Source organism: Petaurus breviceps, unplaced genomic scaffold, assembly GCF_028583685.1.
Source record: "Petaurus breviceps papuanus isolate PSGF00001 unplaced genomic scaffold, PetGlider_PUasm1.0 90903, whole genome shotgun sequence".
Taxonomy (NCBI): Eukaryota; Metazoa; Chordata; class Mammalia; order Diprotodontia; family Petauridae; genus Petaurus; species Petaurus breviceps.
In genome coordinates this window covers 14,376,373-14,394,481 of record NW_027187376.1, presented here as the reverse complement: position 1 = coordinate 14,394,481, position 18,109 = coordinate 14,376,373, and the positions used below count along the sequence as shown (strand labels likewise).

At 39.0% G+C, this 18,109-nt stretch overlaps 2 protein-coding genes and 1 pseudogene across 9 annotated transcripts in view; 1 reads left to right on the top strand and 2 right to left on the bottom strand.

Annotated features, from left to right (window-relative positions):
* Window positions 1-18,109, bottom strand: part of NDUFS1 (NADH:ubiquinone oxidoreductase core subunit S1) — a 386,086-nt gene that overhangs the window by 200,627 nt on the left and 167,350 nt on the right. The gene's annotated exons all lie outside the window — the stretch shown is intronic.
* The window catches only part of ZDBF2 (zinc finger DBF-type containing 2), a 71,426-nt gene that overhangs the window by 2,535 nt on the left and 50,782 nt on the right, over window positions 1-18,109 (top strand). For 5 of the 8 annotated variants that reach the window (XM_069075284.1, XM_069075281.1, XM_069075275.1 and 2 more), the window contains 2 exons: window positions 3,358-3,397; window positions 3,760-3,797. The exons of 2 other annotated variants lie outside the window; for them this stretch is intronic. The gene's annotated coding sequence lies outside the window, so the exon portion shown is untranslated. Of the gene's footprint in view, window positions 1-3,357; window positions 3,398-3,759; window positions 3,798-9,332; window positions 9,372-18,109 lie in introns of all 8 variants that reach the window. One more of the 8 variants, XM_069075279.1, reaches the window with a different exon arrangement.
* On the bottom strand, window positions 9,394-14,223 carry LOC138151703 (large ribosomal subunit protein uL23-like; annotated as a pseudogene).

Genomic DNA, 18,109 nt, shown 5'->3' with positions numbered 1-18,109 from the left:
TGAATATACCTGATCCATTTCTCTTATAATTTTTTTTTTTTTTGCTTTTTGGAGGGGGAAGGGCAGGGCAGTTGGGGTTAAGGGACTTGCCAAAGGTCACAGGGCTGGTAAGTATTAAGCTTCTGGGGTCAAATTTGAACTCAGGTCCTCCCAACTCCAGGGCCAGTGCTCTAGTCACTTCGCCACCTAGTGGCCCTCTCGTATAAATTTTTTTTATGATATGATCTTTAGTATTCAGGTTGGTTGTGTATGCATTTTACTTTTATAATGGCATATGGTGTGAGATATTGATTTACTCTAAATCAAATTTTTGCCAAACTGCTTTCCAGTTTTTTCAGAAAATCTTTTCAAGTAGGGAGTTTTTTATAAAGTAATTTATGATTTATATTCTTACACTTTTTGAACACTGAGTTCAGTTGTTTCTGATACTTCCTTATCTAATCTGTTCCACTGATGTGTTTTTATTTTCATTTTTTAGAAACCAATACCAAATAGTTTTGATGTTTAAATACGTCTATCTAGTGTAATTTGAGGTCTATAAGTATGAATTACCCTTTTCCTTCCCACTTTTTTTTTCTCCTTTGAATTTTGTTATTTTTCATCCAGTTATATAAAATGTCTTTGGGAATTTGATAACATACTAAATCTGTAAATGAATTTAGATAATATCATTTTTATCATACTGCTACATTCCAAACATGAGCAATGATTATTATGTGTCATTCTTTATTTCTTTAAAGATTATTTTGTAATTACATTTGTATTATATATTGGGAATGTATTCTGTAATTCTTTAGGAAGACAGTGTTAGGTAGTGGAAAGAAATTGGAATTAGAGAATTTAGGTTCCAATCCAAGTCTAACCACTTGCTGCTTGTATGAATTTTGAGAATGTCACATTATCTCTCTGGCCTTCAGTTTACTAATCTGTAAAATGAAGGCACTAATGGTATCTAAGGTCCCTTCTAGCTCTAAATCATATAAACAGGTAGTTTTTTTTTTTATCATTCTTGGTTTCTTCCTTTTCTGTGAACCTAGGTATTACCTCAAGGTAATTCTTCACTCTCTTTTCTTGTGGTTCTCTCTCTTTTGGTAGTCTCATTCGTTTTTGGCTTTACTTCATGTTTCCCTTATCCCATACTCATGATCCAGAAGTTACCCTTCACTTTTCTTTCTCTTTTCCTACACATCCATTTAGTTGTCAGGTCCTGTTTCTACCCTTGTAGTATCTAACATATCTAGCCCCTTTCCTCCTTTTGACTACAACCACTATCACACTAATTCAGACCCTCACTTTAGTGTAGAGTGTAGTAATATCAACTGGTTTTGCTGTCTTCAGGCTATCCCCTCTCCAGTTCATCTTCTGCATGACTGCCTGAGTAACCTTCCTTCTAACCTTGCTTTATGATCCTTCAGTTCTCTGCTCAAAAGTATTCAGTGGCTACTCGTTACCTTCAGAATAAAGTATGAATTCCTAACATTCAAGGTTCCATCCAGTCTGGTTTCAGTCCACTTGTGCAGGTATCTCATTCTGTGTTATCTCACATGAAATAGCATGTAAAACACTTTGCAAACCTTAAAGCACTACATACATGCTAGCTATTATTGTAGCTGATGGTAAAGTGAATAGAATGCTGTTTCTGGAGTCAGGAAGTTGGTCAGTCATGTCTGACTTTTCATGACCCCATTTGGGGTTTTCACAAAGACACTGGAGTGGTTTGCCGTTTGCTTCTCTAGCTCATTTTACAGATGAGGAAACTGAGGCAAATAGGGTTAAGTGACTTGCCCAGAGTCACATAGCTAGTAAGTATCCGAGGCTGGGTTTGAACTTGGGTCTTCCTGACTTCAGGCTCTGGCACTTTATCCACTGACTAAGTGATTTCTGAAGTGCTTTCTAGATATAAATCCTCTACACCTAGGACATTATATATTTTAACAATATCACATTATTTTGCTTTTTTCATTTTCATTTTTTGTTATTTTTCAATAAATTAATAAACATTTATTAAGCACTTGTGATGTGCCAGGCACTGTGACAAATGTCAGAAGCATGAACATTTCCATACACCAAGAACAGAAATATAAACTTCTAATCTCTATTATGCATAACTTTAAAAAAATTTAAGTTTTTATTGATGCCTTTCTATAGAAAAGTAGTTGATTTTGAGAGTCCATTTTGTAACCTGCAACTTCGCTGAAACTATTGATTTGCCTCAGTATCTTTGTTGATTCCCTAGGAATTTCCAAGTTATACCATCATATCATCAGCTGATTGATTTATTGATAGCTTTAGCTCCTCTTTATCCATCTTTATCGCTTTAATATCTTTTTCTTAACTTCATGCTGTTGCTAGCATATCCAGACCTATATCACATAATGGTGGGGAGAGTGAATATCCTTGCTTCACTTCCATATTTATTGGAAAAAGGTTCTAGTGCATTTGTATTGCATAAGATGTTTACTTTTGGTCTTATCTAGATCATTTTTATGATATTAAAAAGGGTCCCTCTATGCTTCCTCTTTGTAGGGTTTTTAGCATAAGAGTATGTTGTACTTTGTCAAAGACTTTCTTCATCTATTGAGTGTAGTTTTGAATGTTTTTGTTTTTTATATAATTGATGATCTTGATTGTTTTCTTAACGTTGAACCATCCTTGCATCTCTGATATAAATCCAACTTGGTTATAATGAATGATTCCTAGGATAATTATGGTAGTCTGACAAGTTCTTGTTTAAAATTTTTGAGTCGATATTCATTAATGATATTGGCCTATAGTTTTCTTCATGTATTTTATCTTTCCCAGGTTTAGGTATTAGGACTATATCTGTTTCATAAAGGGATTTTGGTAGAGTACTTTCTATCTTAGTTTTTGAGAATAGTTTGTAAAGTATCAGTACTAACTGTTCTTTAAAAAGAAGTTTGATAAATTTCTCCCCTGAATCCATTAGGATCAGTTTTTTTCTTTGGTAGTTTCTTCAAAACAAGTGATATTTCCTGTTCTTGAAATTGCATTATTGAGGATCTCTATCTGACCTTCTGATAGTTTGAGTAGTTTATATTTTTGAACGTTTTGCTCTATTTCTTTTGTGCTTGCAGATTTTTTTTTAGCATATAACTATGTGTAATATGTCATGATTATTCTTTTTATTATGGTTTTATTGTGATTTCACCTTGCTTATTTGCTATTTTATTGATTTGATTTTATTCTTCCCATTGGATTAGCTAAAGGTTTATCACTTTTATTAGTCTTTCCAAAGCTAGATTTTACTTTTACTTAACATTTCTATAGCTTTTTTCATTTCCAATTTATCATTTTTTTCCCCTAATTTATAATATCTTCTTTTTATGCTTATTTTAGGTTTATTTAAGGACTGCTTTACTTACACCCTCAAAATTTGGTATGTTTTACATCATTATTATTTTCTTACACAAAATTATTGTTTCTATGATTTGTTCTTTGAAACACTCATTTAGGTTTTCATTGTTAAGTCTCTTGAGTGTCTTTTGTGGCCCCTGAACCAATGACTATTTTTATTATTTTATCTGTAAGGATATTTTTATTATTTCTACCTTTTAAAATTTGTTTAGACTATCTCTTTGCCCACATATGTGGTCAAAAGTAAAATATTCCTTATGGTGCTAAGATACACATATTTTCTTTTGCAGTCCTATTTATAGGGTTCCATAAGTATTTTAAGTCTAGCTTTTTCAGCAATTTGTTCAGGTCTATATTTCCCTTTTTGTTTTATCTTTCCATTAGATTTATCCAGAAATGAGGGGGAGACATTGAAAAATCAGGTAATATTCACTATGTGAATTTAAATCCTAAGTTATTTGGAGCATGTGAATTTAATGCTGATATTGGTTTGTTGTCTCTGGTTCCTTTCATTGTAATGTAGCTTCCTTGTTTATTGCTTTTTACATTTTAAATGTTTGGTTTTTGCTTTGTTGGCATGATTACTACTGCTTTTTTGGATTTACTTAACGAACAATAATTTTTTTCAATCCCTTATTTTTATTCTGTGTATTGTCTTTAAAAAATAAGAAAAATAAAACTCTTGTTACAAACATGTATAAGTAAACAAAATGAAGTTCTGCATTGGGTATCCCACATTTATCTATATTTATATCTCATTCTGTACTCTTGGACTCTTGAGTCCTTCACCTCTCTGTCAAAAGTGGGTAGCACATTTCATTCCCTACTGACAGTGAACTTAATGTTCTAACGGAGGAGACAACATGTACATACAAAAAATATATAAAGCATAAATGTAAAGTTAAATACATACACACAAAGTAATTAGAAACATTTGGAAAGGGATAACACTAACAATCAGAGGATAAGGAAAGGCTTTGTGCAGATGATGGTACCTGGGTTGCATCTGAAAGGAAGAAAGGGACTCTGAAGTAGAAGTAAATCAGGGAGTGCTTTCCAGGCATGAGGGACAGTCAGGGTAAAGGCATGAGAATGGGAGAGAGAATGTGGTGATTGAGGGGCAGAGCCTAGGTACTATAATGTCCATTAAAGTTAAAAAGTTAGGTTGGGGGGCCGCAAGGTAGCACAGCGAGTAAGAGCACTGGCTGCAGTGTCAGTACAACCTGGAGATTGAATCCCGGGCTCAGACACTTAGCACCCATCCAGAAACACCTGGCCGTGTAACCTTGAGCAAGTTACTTAACCTCAGTTGCTTAGGGGCGGCTGGCCAGATGGCTCAGCGAGTAAGAGCACTGGCTCCAGTGTCGGGGATGACCTGGATCAAATCCGGCCTCAGATACTCAGCACCATGCCCAGAAATAACTGGCCGTGTAACCTTGAGCAAGTTACTTAACCCCGATTGCTTTAAAAAAAAAAGTTAGTTTGGGACCGGGTTGTAAAATGCTTTAAAAATTTACATTTTATTCTGTAGGTAATAGGAAACCACTGGAGTTGGTTGAGTTGGTCACATTATCAGATCAACACATAAAGAAAATTACTTTGGTAGCAGTATGTAGGACAGATTGGAGTGATTGAGAAGCAAAGCAGGGAGACCAGTTAGGAAGCTATTGTAGTAGTCTAGTTCATATGTGTCTTTGCACTAATATTTCTTTGTTTTGGTGATAGACATTTAAAAGTATATTCTTGACTGTGACATAGAGGACATTTTAGTAACTTTTATAAGGAAGCTAGCCATTAACTATGAAATCATGATCCATATTTTCCAGGATATCATGGATCCATATAAAATAGCTGTGGCCCCTGTAGCCTTAGTCCAAGGCCCAAGGTCATATTTGAATCCAGATGCTTTGACTCTGGAGCCAGTGCTCTTTCTACTGTACTGTATTGCCCACATGTGGACAAGTTTACTGACATTATTTCTTGAATGGGCCTTGAAATTTATAAGTGCTATATTGCTACTTCTAGTCACTTTTCCTAAAGAAGGTTTTAGTATTGGCTTTATTTCATTCTGATGTTAGAAGTTATAGGTTACATATATAATGTATGAATATGCCTCATATTTTTATTTTTTATTCTTTCCTATTGCTAACAGTACTACCTTTTTCTCAGGAGTATCTTAGGCTCTTAATGTTGTCCATATCATTGTGTGTATGGTGGAAGGAGAGGAGGAGATTGAGGGTACTCTGTAGTAGCTTAGTTGGTCAGGTTACTAACACCTAACTTAAAATCTTAACTTTCATGCTTGGTCTGTAGAGGGACCATTAGAATGGTATAAACTCTGCTCCCAGGAGCCAAGATGGTGGAGTAAGAAATAAGTTGCTCTCACCTTCCCTTATTGACCTCTGAAAGCCCAGAAAATAGCACCCCAGGAGAAACCCTGGAACAGCTGAACCAGCAGAAAGAATGGGGTGTAGCAGTTTTGTAATCCAGGAAGCTTGGGGGATTAACCAGAAAGGCTCCCCTTCCTCTGGGGCAGGGGGAGCATTATATGACAGGAGGTCTCCCACCAAGCCAGTGGCAAACCCCACATCAGCAAACCAGGAAAAAATCCTGAGCCCCAGGGTGGTGGAGCAGACAGGCACCAACACCAGTCCTGGTCAGTAGCCAGATCTCCTGGTGCTTCAGCATAACTTCAGGAACCACAGTTCCAGGAGGCACCAGGATGGCAGGCATTCTCCAGCAGTCAGACATTTGAGTGCAAGGCCCAGGTGAGCAGGAGTGAAACAGTGCAAGGCCTGGGTGAGCAGGTAGGTGTTCCCCAGGGACCAGACTCTCCATCCCTACCCCAAGAGCTCCAGTGTTGCTGTGACCAAAGCTCAGCACCAGGTAAGCTTCCACACCCTTACACCCTCCAGCTGCCAGACAGTGACCAGGTCCTGGGCTCCTAATACAAGAAACTTGGGTTAGTGCCCCCAGCAACTCTAGCAGGAGAGCTCAACTCTGAAAGCCAGGAATTAGGCAAATAAATACCATGAGCAAAAGCCAGAAATGGACAGTGACTATAGATTGTTATTATGAGGACAGGGAAGATCAAGGCACAGATTCCAAAGAGAACAACATTGTCAGTATACCCATATCCAAGGCCTCAGAGGGGAATATGAACTAGTCTCTGTAGTACCAGTGCAATATTCACAGTGCCAACGGTCATTATAAATATACCAGCATAGTACTTGATCACAAAATATAGCAGACTCTCCATATAGAAGACAGACATTCAGATAGAAGCAAAACATTTATTCTGAGATGAGAAAACCAAATCCTAAAACAAGCTAGCTGAGCTGATTCCATCATAGTAACAAAGAGGTTAATAAGCCACAGCAGCACAGAGAGCCACAGCATCCTTTAGCCTTCCCACAAGCCAACACAAGCCTAGCTGTCACAGCAGGTGGCAAATAACCAACATTTATTCACAAGCCTGTCTCCCTCAGATTTGTCCTCTCTTCCTCCTGTCTAGCTGCTCTGATTCCCAGTTTCCTGTGGGCTCTGCTCCACCCTTCAGCAAACTCCTCCCACCACAGGCTCCATGTGATTACATTCAGCCTATTAGGGGACAGGGTATAATTTCAAAGCAGGGAAGATCTTCAGATTCCCACTACCATTACAGTCTCTCAAGCCCAAAAAACCTCTTTGGAAGAGCTCAAGAAGGATTTTAAAAGTCAAATAAGAGAGGTTGGAGAAAAATTGAGAAAAGAAATGAGAGGTATGCAAGAGAGAGTTAGTAACTTGGAAAGGAAGGACAAAAATTGACTACGAAACAAGTCCTTAAAAAGTAGATTTGATCAAATGGTAAAGGAGACACAAAAACTCACTTGAAAAGAACTCCTTAAAAAGTAAAATGGGCCAAATGGAAAAGGAAGTGCAAAAACTAACAGAAAAAAACCAACTTGTTAAAAATTAGAATTGGGCAAGTGGAAGCTAATGACTCTATGAGATATCAAGAATCAGTCAAACAGAAATAAAAGAATGAAAAAAAAAAACAGAAGAAAATGTAAAATACCTTATTGGTAAAGCAAATGATCTAGAAAATAGATTCAGAAGAGATAATTTAAAAATTATTGGTCTGACTGAAAACAGTAATGAAAAAAAAGAGCCTGAACAGCATCTTTCAGGAAATGACCAAGGAAAACTGCCCTGTGGTCTTAGAACTAGAAGGTAAAATAGTCAGTGAAAGAATCCATTGATCACCTCCAGAAAGAGATCTCAAATTGAAAATGCCAAGGAATATTTTGGCAAATTCCAAAATTACCAAGTCAAAGAGAAAATACTGTAAGCAGCCAGAAAGAAACAATTTTTTCCTTTTTTTATTATTTATTTTTAGTTTTCAGCGTTCACTTAAGAAACAATTTAAATACCATAGAACCCCAGTCAGGATTATGCAGGACCTTGTAACTTCTACGTTAAAAGATTGGGGGGCATGGAATATCATATTCTGTAAGGCAAAGGAATTTGGATTACAAGTGAGGATCAACTACCCATCGAAAATGAGCATAATCTTTTAGGGGAGGAGATGGGTATTCAGTGAAATAGGGGATTTCCAGACTTTCCTTATGAAAAGACCAGAGCTCAGCAGAAAATTTGATCTTTAAGTACAAGACTCAAGATAGGCATAAAAAGGTAAACAGGAAAGAAAAAACAATATATTATTAATAAAGGTAAACTATTTACATCCCTACAAGGGAAAATTACACATAACTCTTGAGAACTGCATCATTATTATGCTATTTAAAAGGTATAAATAGACAGAGGATGTGGGTATAAGTTGACTTTGATGTGATGATAAAACATCTCAGTGTTGAAATGATATTGTACTGGGAGAAGAGGAAAGGAGGAGGCAGAAAAGGGTAAATTACATCACATGAAAAGGCCCAAAAACCTATTAGAGTGGAGGAAAAGAAGGGAAGGAGAGATGAACTTTATTAAACCTTACTCTCATCAGATTTGGCTCAAAGAGGGAATAATAATCTGTTAGGCATAGAAATCTAATTTACCTTATAGGAAGTAGAAGGGGAAAGAAAAGGGAGGGGGTGGGTAGAAGGGAGGGAAGAAGTAGTCAAAAAGTAGTAAGAGTAAAGGGAAAGAAAAGGGAGGGGATCTTATAGGAGGGAGGGTAGATGGAGGGAGGTGGTGGTCGAAAGCAAAACTAGGGGGGAGGAGAAGGAAGAAAGAGAGGAAAGCATAAACGGAGGGGAAATAGGATGGAGAGAGAGACACAGATAGTAATCATAACTGTGAATGTGAATGGAATGAACTCTCCCAAAAAACAAGTGGATAGCAGAGTGGATTAAGAACCATGATAGTACAATAAGTTGTTTACAAGAAGCATATTTGAAGCAGAGGGATACAGAGTAGAGGCAAAAGGCTGAAGTGGAATATATTATGCTTCAGCTGAAGTGAAAAAAAAAAGGGGGGGTAGTAATCCTGATCTCAGACAAAGCAAAAGCAAAAATTGATCTAATTAAGAGATAAGGAAACTACATCCTGCTAAAAGGTACCATATATAAAATTATGCATCCCCTGTGAGCCAACAATGCCACTAGTAGGTCTGCATCCCAAAGAGATCATTAAAATGGGAGAAGTACTCACTTGTACAAAAATATTTATAGCGAGTGTTTTTTTTTTTTTGTGGTGCAAAGAATTAGAAATTAATGGGGATGCCCATCAATTGGGGAATGGTTGAACAAGTTGTGGTATGTGAATGTAATGGAACACTATTGTGCTGTAATAAATGATGAGGTGAACTTTAGAAATAATTATGAGTGCACAGGAACAAATATTTTGCTATTATGTCTGAAGTAAAAAGTTGCAGTGAAAAGTTCTTTAAAATCAATATATTTGTGGTATGTTCTGTGTCAGTTATTAAACTCCACCTATAGACATACCTTTTTTTTTTTTTTTAGTTAAAATAAAAGGCAACTTGGGATTCCAAGAGACCAAAGGTAAAAAGAAAATGTTGTTTTATAAATAGGCTACAACAGCCTATGTAAAGGCACAGAGTTTGGAGATGGAATGTTAAATTCTAGGAACAATTAATAAGCCAGTTTGTCTGGAATGTCGAGTGTATGGAAGTCTGGAAAGGTAGGCAAGAGATTGTTGGAGGGCTTGCAGTGTCAAGCTCAAGGGTTTATGATCCTTGAGGTCATAGGCTGGGTCATGAAAGCAGAGGCAGGGCTTGTTTCTCTCACAAATTCAGATAGATCAGAGAGAATGAAACCTGAGCAAAGGCTGTTGGATTTGGCAGCATCACTGGAGAGAATGTTTTCTTTTGAGTAGTGGAGTCAGAATCCAGATTACAGTTAGGAATCAAGTAGATGTTAGGTAAGTGGAATCAAAAAGACTCTTGGGGAGGCAACGAGGTAGCACAGTGAATAGAGCATTGGCCCTGGAGGACCTAAGTTCAAATTTGGCCTTAGACACTTGACTCTTACTAGCTGTGTGACCCTGGACAAGTCACAACCCTCACTTAGCCCCTCCAAAAAAACTCCCAAAAGACTTGTAGGAATCTGGCTGTTAAAAAAGATGAGCTTTTCATAGATCTAGGCTAAGGCTTTCTCCTGAGCTCTAGCTCTACCTCACAAACTACTTATTGGACATCTTGAGCTGCATATCCTGTAGGCATCTCAAACTTAACATGTCCAAAATAACTCAATCCACCCCCAAATCCACCTCACTGTGTCTCACTCTGTGGTTCAACCAAACTGGTCTTACAGTTCCTCATACACAACATTCCATTTCCCCTGCTTTTGTACATGCTGTTCTCTGTGCCTGAAAGGCAGTCTCTTATCTCTCTTAGATCTCCTAGTTTCCTTCAAAACCCAGCCCAAATGCTACCTCTTTTGCAAGGTTTCTCCTGATTCTGCTTGATTCTTCCCAAATTACCTTGTATTTGTTTTGTATATCTTTATGTATGTATATGTCATCTTTCCCAATATAATTTTCCTTGAGTGTAGGAACTGATTCATTTTTGTCTTTGTACCTCTCAAAGCCTACAGTGCCTGTCATAGAGTAAGTACTTAATAAATGATGGTTAGCCTCAGAATCAAATGAAGGATTTTTATGAATGAGGGAGGTATGGACAAGTTTATAGGCATCAGAGAAGGAGATGGTAGGTAAGAAGGGATTGAAGATGAGAAGAGTGAAAAAGAGTAATTTAGGTTAATAAGTTCATAGAGTAGATGGGAGGAACATAGAAGGATCATTACTTGGATGCCAATAGGTGACTTTGATCTGTTCTGGACTGAGTGAGAGAGTGGATTGGGTGAGTCTCAAAAACGAGTGGTACTCCTCTCGGCACAGTGTAATGTTGATGGCATTGAAGGAGGGAACATGAGAGCAGGAACACCTAGTACTGGAGAAGCATAAAAGGAGGAGGTAGTGTGTTCTGGTGGGCACCAGCTGGTTTTTTCTTACCTTTTTTTTTTTTTATTCTGGAAAACTTTTTATTGTAGGTGGAATGGGACACAGCAAGTTAGATGATTCCAGTTTTGTTGGCAACATCTAAAGCATCATAGTCTGGAGCAAGACGGACATAGGCCTTCTTCTTTCCATCAGGCCGGATCAGTGCGTTGACCTTGGCAACGTTGATGTCATATAGCTTCTTTACGGCCTGCTTGATCTGATGCTTGTTGGCCTTGACGTCCACAATGAAGACTAGGGTGTTGTTGTCCTTAGTCTTCTTCATAGCAGACTCGGTGGTCAAGGGGAACTTAATGATGGCATAGTGAACAAGCTTGTTTCTGCGAGGGGCACTCTTCCAAGAGTATTTGGGCTGCCTTCGAAGTCTCAGTGTCTTGGGTCGCTGGAAGGTGGGGGATGTTCAGATCTTCTTTTTGTGGCTGTGGACACCCTTCAGCACTGCCTTCTTGGCCTTCAAGGCCTTGGACTTGGCTTCTGTCTTGGTGGGGGGGACAACAGCTTCTTTCTTCACCTTCAGCGCCATCTTGGGGGAAAGGCAGTTTTTCCTTACCTTAAATGAATGAGTCTAATTTGTTTTGCTTTCCCCCCCTAAATATTTCTGCTTTATAAATTTTTTGTCTGTTTTGATACTAAGTGTCACCGTTGCTATTTAATTTGCTACCTTTAGTAGCTCCATAGGCCCCTTATGATCTTCTTCTAATTTGCTATTCTCTTCATCTCAAAATCCCTCGAACATTATTTCCCACTTTGTCCTAGCCTCTGACAGAAGTGGCCCTTTTCCTTAATGAGACTTGCTCCTATCCTGTTTTCTTCTGATTTCACTTTCTGCTTATCTATCTGTCTGATCTCTCTGTCTCCTTCTTTCTTTGCCTAAAATAGTTTCTTTCCTCCTGCCTTCTATCTTGCCCCAGCCTCCCACAACCTTAAAAAACAACAAAAAGACCTTCTCTAGAAACTTCCATCCCTTAAGACTCTTGGCCAGTATCTTTCTTCTCTTTCTAAAGAAAGCTTCTTGACAGTTGTCTATACTTGCTGCCTCCTCTTCCTCAGTCACTTCTCAACCTTTTGCATTCTCACTTTTTACCTCATAATCAGCTGAAATTACATTCTCCAGAGTTACCTTTTAACAGCAAGATCTGATACTTTTCCCACTCATCATCCTTCTCAGTATACTCACAGCTCAGATGTGTCATGATTGACCACTTTCTCCCTTTGCATGCTTTTTGAGTTTTGATGATGTTTTCCATCCTACCTGTTATCCCATTCCTCAGTATCCTTTGCTGGTAGAGTAGCCACCTCATGTGCCCTGATGGTGGATCCTCTTCTTCCTCTATAACTTTCTCTCTTAGTAATCTCATCAGTTCCCATGGAGTTAGGTGACTCTCAGGGTACTCATCCAGTCCCAGTATCACCCCCAAGCTTCAGTACCAGTTGTTTATTGGATATTTTTTTTTGGAGGGGGTGGGGCAGGGCAGTTGGGGTTAAGTGACTTACCCAAGGTCACGCAGCTAGTTTTGTGTTAAGTGTCTGAGGCCAGATTTGAACTCAGGTCTTCCTGACTCCAAGGCCAGTGCTCTCTTCACTGTGCCACCCCAGTTTATTGGATATTTCAAAGTAATTGACCTGGAAACATCATAAACTCAACATGTCCAGAATTGAACTAATTATCTTTCTTTTCTAATTATTTCCCTTTTCCAAACTCAACCATTTCTATAGAAGTATCACCATTCTTCTAAGTTTATAATTCTCTTACCTTGTAAATCCATTTGGTTACCAAATTTTTCTATTTCTGTCTTCACAGTATCTCACATTAACTCTTGTAGTGCCAATGCGATATTTACAGTGACCATAAGTATCATGTGACGGTCAATTGCAAAATATACCAAACTCTTCAGATAGAGGAAAGAACTGAAGCATTGATTTAGACACCAGAAAACCAAATCCCCAAACCAGTAAGCCAATTCCATCATAGTACCAAAGATATTCAGAAGCCATAATAATACTGAGATCTACAGCATCATTCAGCCTTCCCACAAACCAATACAATATTTACTCACAAACCTCGCTAATCTCCTTGCCTGAGTCCTCTCTCTCCCCCACAGTCTGACTAGCTCTGACTACCAGCTTCCTGTGGGTTCTGCTTCCCTTCAGCAAAACTACTCCCATCACAGGTTCCATGTGACCACATTCAGCCTATTAGAGGGCAGAGTTTATCTTCAAAGCAGGTTAAGTAAGCTTCCTGTGGGCTTTGCTCTACCAGTTAGCAAATTCTCTCCATTACAGGCTCCATGTGATTACATTCAGCCTATTAGGGGGCAGAGTTTACTTTCAAAGCAGGGGAGGTCTTCATACTCCCTCCCCCTCCCAGTTCTTTTAAGGGGCAGGGAAGATCTTCAAATTCCCATTCTCAGTAAACCCCTTTTCTCTACTCACACAGCTACCTCTAGCTTAGGCTGTCATTGTCAGCTGTTCCTTATTGCAACAGACTCCTAATGGGTCCTTCTGCCTCTAATGTAACCACTTTAGTATATCCTACACACTACTGGCAGAATAATTTTCTTTAAGTAAAAATCTGACAATGTGATGTCTCTTCTTTTTAAAAAATTTTTAATATATGTAGCGGCAAGCACCCCAAGCGTCCTCAGGGTTTGCTGCCAATACAGGTTCTTGGATCTTCTTTGATAAAGGAAAGCAACTCAAAATGGGTTAACAAGCTTACTTTAATCAGTCAAACATGTATCCTTTACCTAGTTCAGGGGAAAGAGGTCAGCACCCTAAACTTCAAAGTACACAGGCAGAATTATCAAGACAGAAACAGATCAAGTAGACAGCTTTCCAAACTGTCCAGTCATTACATCCATACCAAATCAACATCTGGGTTTCAACATCTGGGTTTTTCAAAGCCAGGGGGCTCTGGACAACGGCTTCCCAGAATCCGTATCAAATCACACAACACTTCTCAAAGTGAGCCCCAAAATAAAACTACACATCAGGGCTTATATAGCCTTCTCCTGGCTCAGAGAATGTAACAACCTTATTGACTCACTGGCCAATCAAGAATTATCTACTGAAAAACAAGCCTCCCACCCCAGGCTCCAAGTGCACTTTAGCCTAGGGGCAGGGAAGATCTTTAAAATTTACATTCCCATTACAATATATTATTTATTAATTTTTAGTTTTCAACATTCATTTCCACAAGATTTTGAGTTACAAATTTTCTCCCCATCTTTCCTCTATTCCCCACCCCAATATAGCAAGCCTGCTGAATACCCCTTCCCCCAATGTGTTCTGTCTTATATCCTGCCCCATCCCCGCCCCCAACTTTCTAGTAGGGCAGTATGAATTTCTATACCCCAGTGCCTGTGTATCTTATTTCCCAGTTGCATGTAAAAGAAAAAAATTTAAAAAATTTTTTTAACATTCTTTTTTAAAACTTTGATTTCCAGATTCTTTACCTTCTTCCCTCCTCACCCACCCCCACTGGGAAGACAATTCAATATAGGTTGTACATGTGTAGTTATGCAAAACGCTTTCGTAGTAGTTATATTGTGAAAGACTAACTATATTTCCCTCCATCCTATGCTGCCCCCCACCTTTTCTATTTTCTACTTTGACACTGTCCCTTTTCAAAAGTGTTTCCTTCTAACTACCCTCTCCCCCAATCTGTCCTCCCTTCTGTCATCCCCCCACTTATCCCCTTCCCTCCTTCTTTCCTGTAGGGTAACATACCCAATTGAGTGGGTATGTTATTCCCTCCTTAAACCAAATCCAAAGTAAGTAAGGTTGACCCATTCCCTTTCACCTTCATGCTCTTCCCCTCCCTTGTAACAGTTTTCTCTTGCCTCTTTTATATGAGATAATTTACCCTATTCTGTCTCTCCCTTTCTCCTCCCAATATATTCCTCTCTCACCTCTTAATTTTATTTTTTAGCTACCATCCCTTCATATTCAACTCATCCTGTGCCCTCTGTCTATGTATACATGTACACACATATGCACATACTCACATATATATATATACACACATATATACCCTTCTATACATACATAAATGTGTGTGTATGTATATATATATATATATATATATGCACATATATATTCCCTTCAACTATTCTCATGCTGGGAAAAAGTCTAATGAGTTGCACTTATTGTTTTCCCATATAGGAATATAGATAATTCAACTTTAATAAGTTCTTTATGATTTCTTTTTCCTGTTTACTTTCTCATGCTTCTCTTGCTTCTTGTATTTGAAAGTAAAATTTTCTGTTCATCTCTGGTTTTTTCATTAAGAATGCTTGAAAGTCCTCTATTTCATTGAATGACCATATTTTCCCCTGAAGCATTATACTCAGTTTTGCTGGGTAGATGATTCTTGATTTTAATCCCAGCTCCTTAGACCTCTAGAATATCATATTCCAAGCCCTTTGATCCCTTAATGTAGAAGTTGCTAGATCTTATGATTGTGTTTCCGTAGTACTCAAATTGTTTCTTCCTGACTGCTTGCAATATCTTCTCATTGACTTGGGAACTCTGGAATTTGGCTATAATATTCCTAGGAATTTTCTTTTGGGGATCTTTCTTAAGAGGCCATCGGTGAATTCTTTCAATTTCTATTTTGTCCTCTCTGGAATATCAGGGCAAATTTCCTTGAGAATTTCTTGAAGGATGATTTCTAGGCTCTTTTGATGATGGCTCTCAGGTAGTCCAGTAATTTTAAAATTATCTCTCCTGGATCTATTTTCCATGTCAGTGGTTTTTCTAGTACAATATTTCATATTGCCTTCTATCTTTTAATTTGTTTGGATCTGCTTTATAGTATGTTGATTTCTCATAAAGTTATTAGCTTCCATTTGCTCCAATCTAATTCTGAAGGAGTTATTCTCTTCAGTGAACTTTTGAAATTCCTTTTCCATCTGGCCAGTTTGGTTTTTTTTGGAGGGCAATTGGGGTTAAGTGACTTGCCCAAAGTCACATGGCTAGTAAGTGTGTCAAATGTCTGAGGCTGTATTTGACCTCAGGTCCTCCTGACTCCAGAGCCGGTGCTCTATTCACTGCACCACCTAGCCACCCCTCAGTTCAGTTTTTTAAGGCATTCTTCTCCTCATTGGCTTTTTGGGCCTTTTTTGTCATTGGAGTTAGTCTATTTTTTAAAGAGTTATTTTCTTCAGTATTTTAGGGGGGTTTCCTTTAGCAGGTTGTTGACTTGCTTTTCATGATTTTCTTGCATCATTCTCATTTCTCTTCCCAATTTTTCTTCCACTTCTCTTACTTGATTTTCAAAATCCTTCTTGAGGTCTTCCATGGCCTGTGACCAGTTCATATTTTTCTTGGAGGCTTCTGATGCAGGAGTTTTAACTTTGTTGTCTCTTTCCGGTTCCATCTTTTGATCCTCTTTGTTCCCAAAAAAGGATTCTGTGGTCTGATTGCGCTCCCTCTGTTTGCTCATCTTACCAGCCAATTACTTGACTTCTGAGCTTTTTGCCATGGTAGAACTGTGCTTCCAGAATGTAGAGAGCTATGTCCCAAATTTCTGGGATTTTCACAGCTGTTGTCAGAGCTATGAGGAGGGTTCCCTCTTTACAGCCACCACAAGCTGTGGCATGCTAGCATTCCTCATCCCAGGATCACCACCCAAGACTGCGACCCAGATCCAAACAGGTCAAAGCAAGAGCAGTTACGTCTGAATGGTCGCTTAGTCCCTCTATGATTTGCAGGCCAGGAGCTCCATAGGCAGCACACAGCAGCAGCTGCAGCCACCCCACAGCCTACCACCTCTCACCCTGGGGGCAGGGGCCGGACTGCGCTCTTCCTTCACCCAGTTCCAACAGAGTTCCCCACTGACCTTTTACTTTCTCTTTGACGTTTATGGGTTGAGAAGTTGTATCAGCAATGCCATATTCACAATGCCTATAGAGATTACAAATATGCTGATATAATTATCCATCACAAAATACGTCAGGTTTGCCATTTGGGGAAATAAACTAGAAAATTTATTAAGATACCAAAAGACTGAGTCCCAAAACCAGAAAGTGAAAGCCATCAGAGTAGTTATGACATTGGCACAGGTAGATAAAGTAGAAAGCACCCACATTTTCAAGCCTTTAAAACAGAACAGGCTACCCCAGGCAAAGGTCCTCCTCTCCCCACTCACAGCAACCACCCAGCGTCCTGGAAGAGCGCTCCCAGCAGCTCCAGCCCCTGGCAGTCCCCAGCAGAAAGTCCTGCTCCCAGCAGCTCCGGCTGCTGGCAGTGCTCAGCTGGAGTCCTAACTCAAAAAAAAAAAAAAAAGGCAACTTACACCAACCGCCAACCGCAGGATCGTTAGCTCGGCTTTTCACTTTCTCTTGATCTGCTATGTCAGCACGTCCATGGGGCATGGGAGATCTTTAAATCCCATAACCCTTACAGAAGTCTGGAAACTGCCACAGTTGCTGGGTTATTCGCTCTCCTGAAGTCTGCTCTGGCTGGTCCACGCCTCTGGTTGGGACCACCCTGGGTGTGGGCCAGTGTGCCCCAGGCAGGACTGTGCTGGACTCCCAGTCTGGTGCTATAGACCCTTCCTGTCAGCCTGCCAGGCTACCTTCAGTGGAAGATTTGTTTCTCTCTGTCACTTTGTGAGTTTTGTAGCTTTAAAATTTGTTTAGAGTAATTTTTTTTTACCGGTATTGGAGGTGGTTGGAGCAGGAGCTGAAGCAAATTCCTGCTTTTACTCCACCATCCTGGCTCTTCATGAGCCTTCTTAATCAGCTCCAGACTTATAGTTGCTTTTAGGATAAACTATAAAAACTTCTCTGTTTAACTCTTAGAGTTCTACACAGCTGTCCTTGTCCTATCTTCTACCTTCGTTGGCCATTATTTCCCTTACCATACTTTGCAATCCAGCCAAACTGCTCTTCTCTATTTCTTACAAATGGTAATCCATCTCTAAAATTGGTTCTTTTGCACTGGCTATCCTTTGTGCCTGGGGACCATCTCCTGATCTCTATCTTGCAACATTGTAAGGACAGCTTATGAAGGACTTAAAAACATTGATAATTGTAATGGCCAACCACAGTTCCAAGGGCCAGTGATGATACATGCCACACATCAACAGGTGATGAATTTAAGGTGCAGAATGAGACCAACATTTTTGTATGTGACCAGTGGGGAATTTGTTTGCTGACTATTCATATTTCTTTGAAGAGTTGTTTTTCTTTTCTTTTCAATGTAGTGGGGAAGGTGGGAAGGGGCAAAAGAAATGTCAGTTGGTTGGACAAAAAAG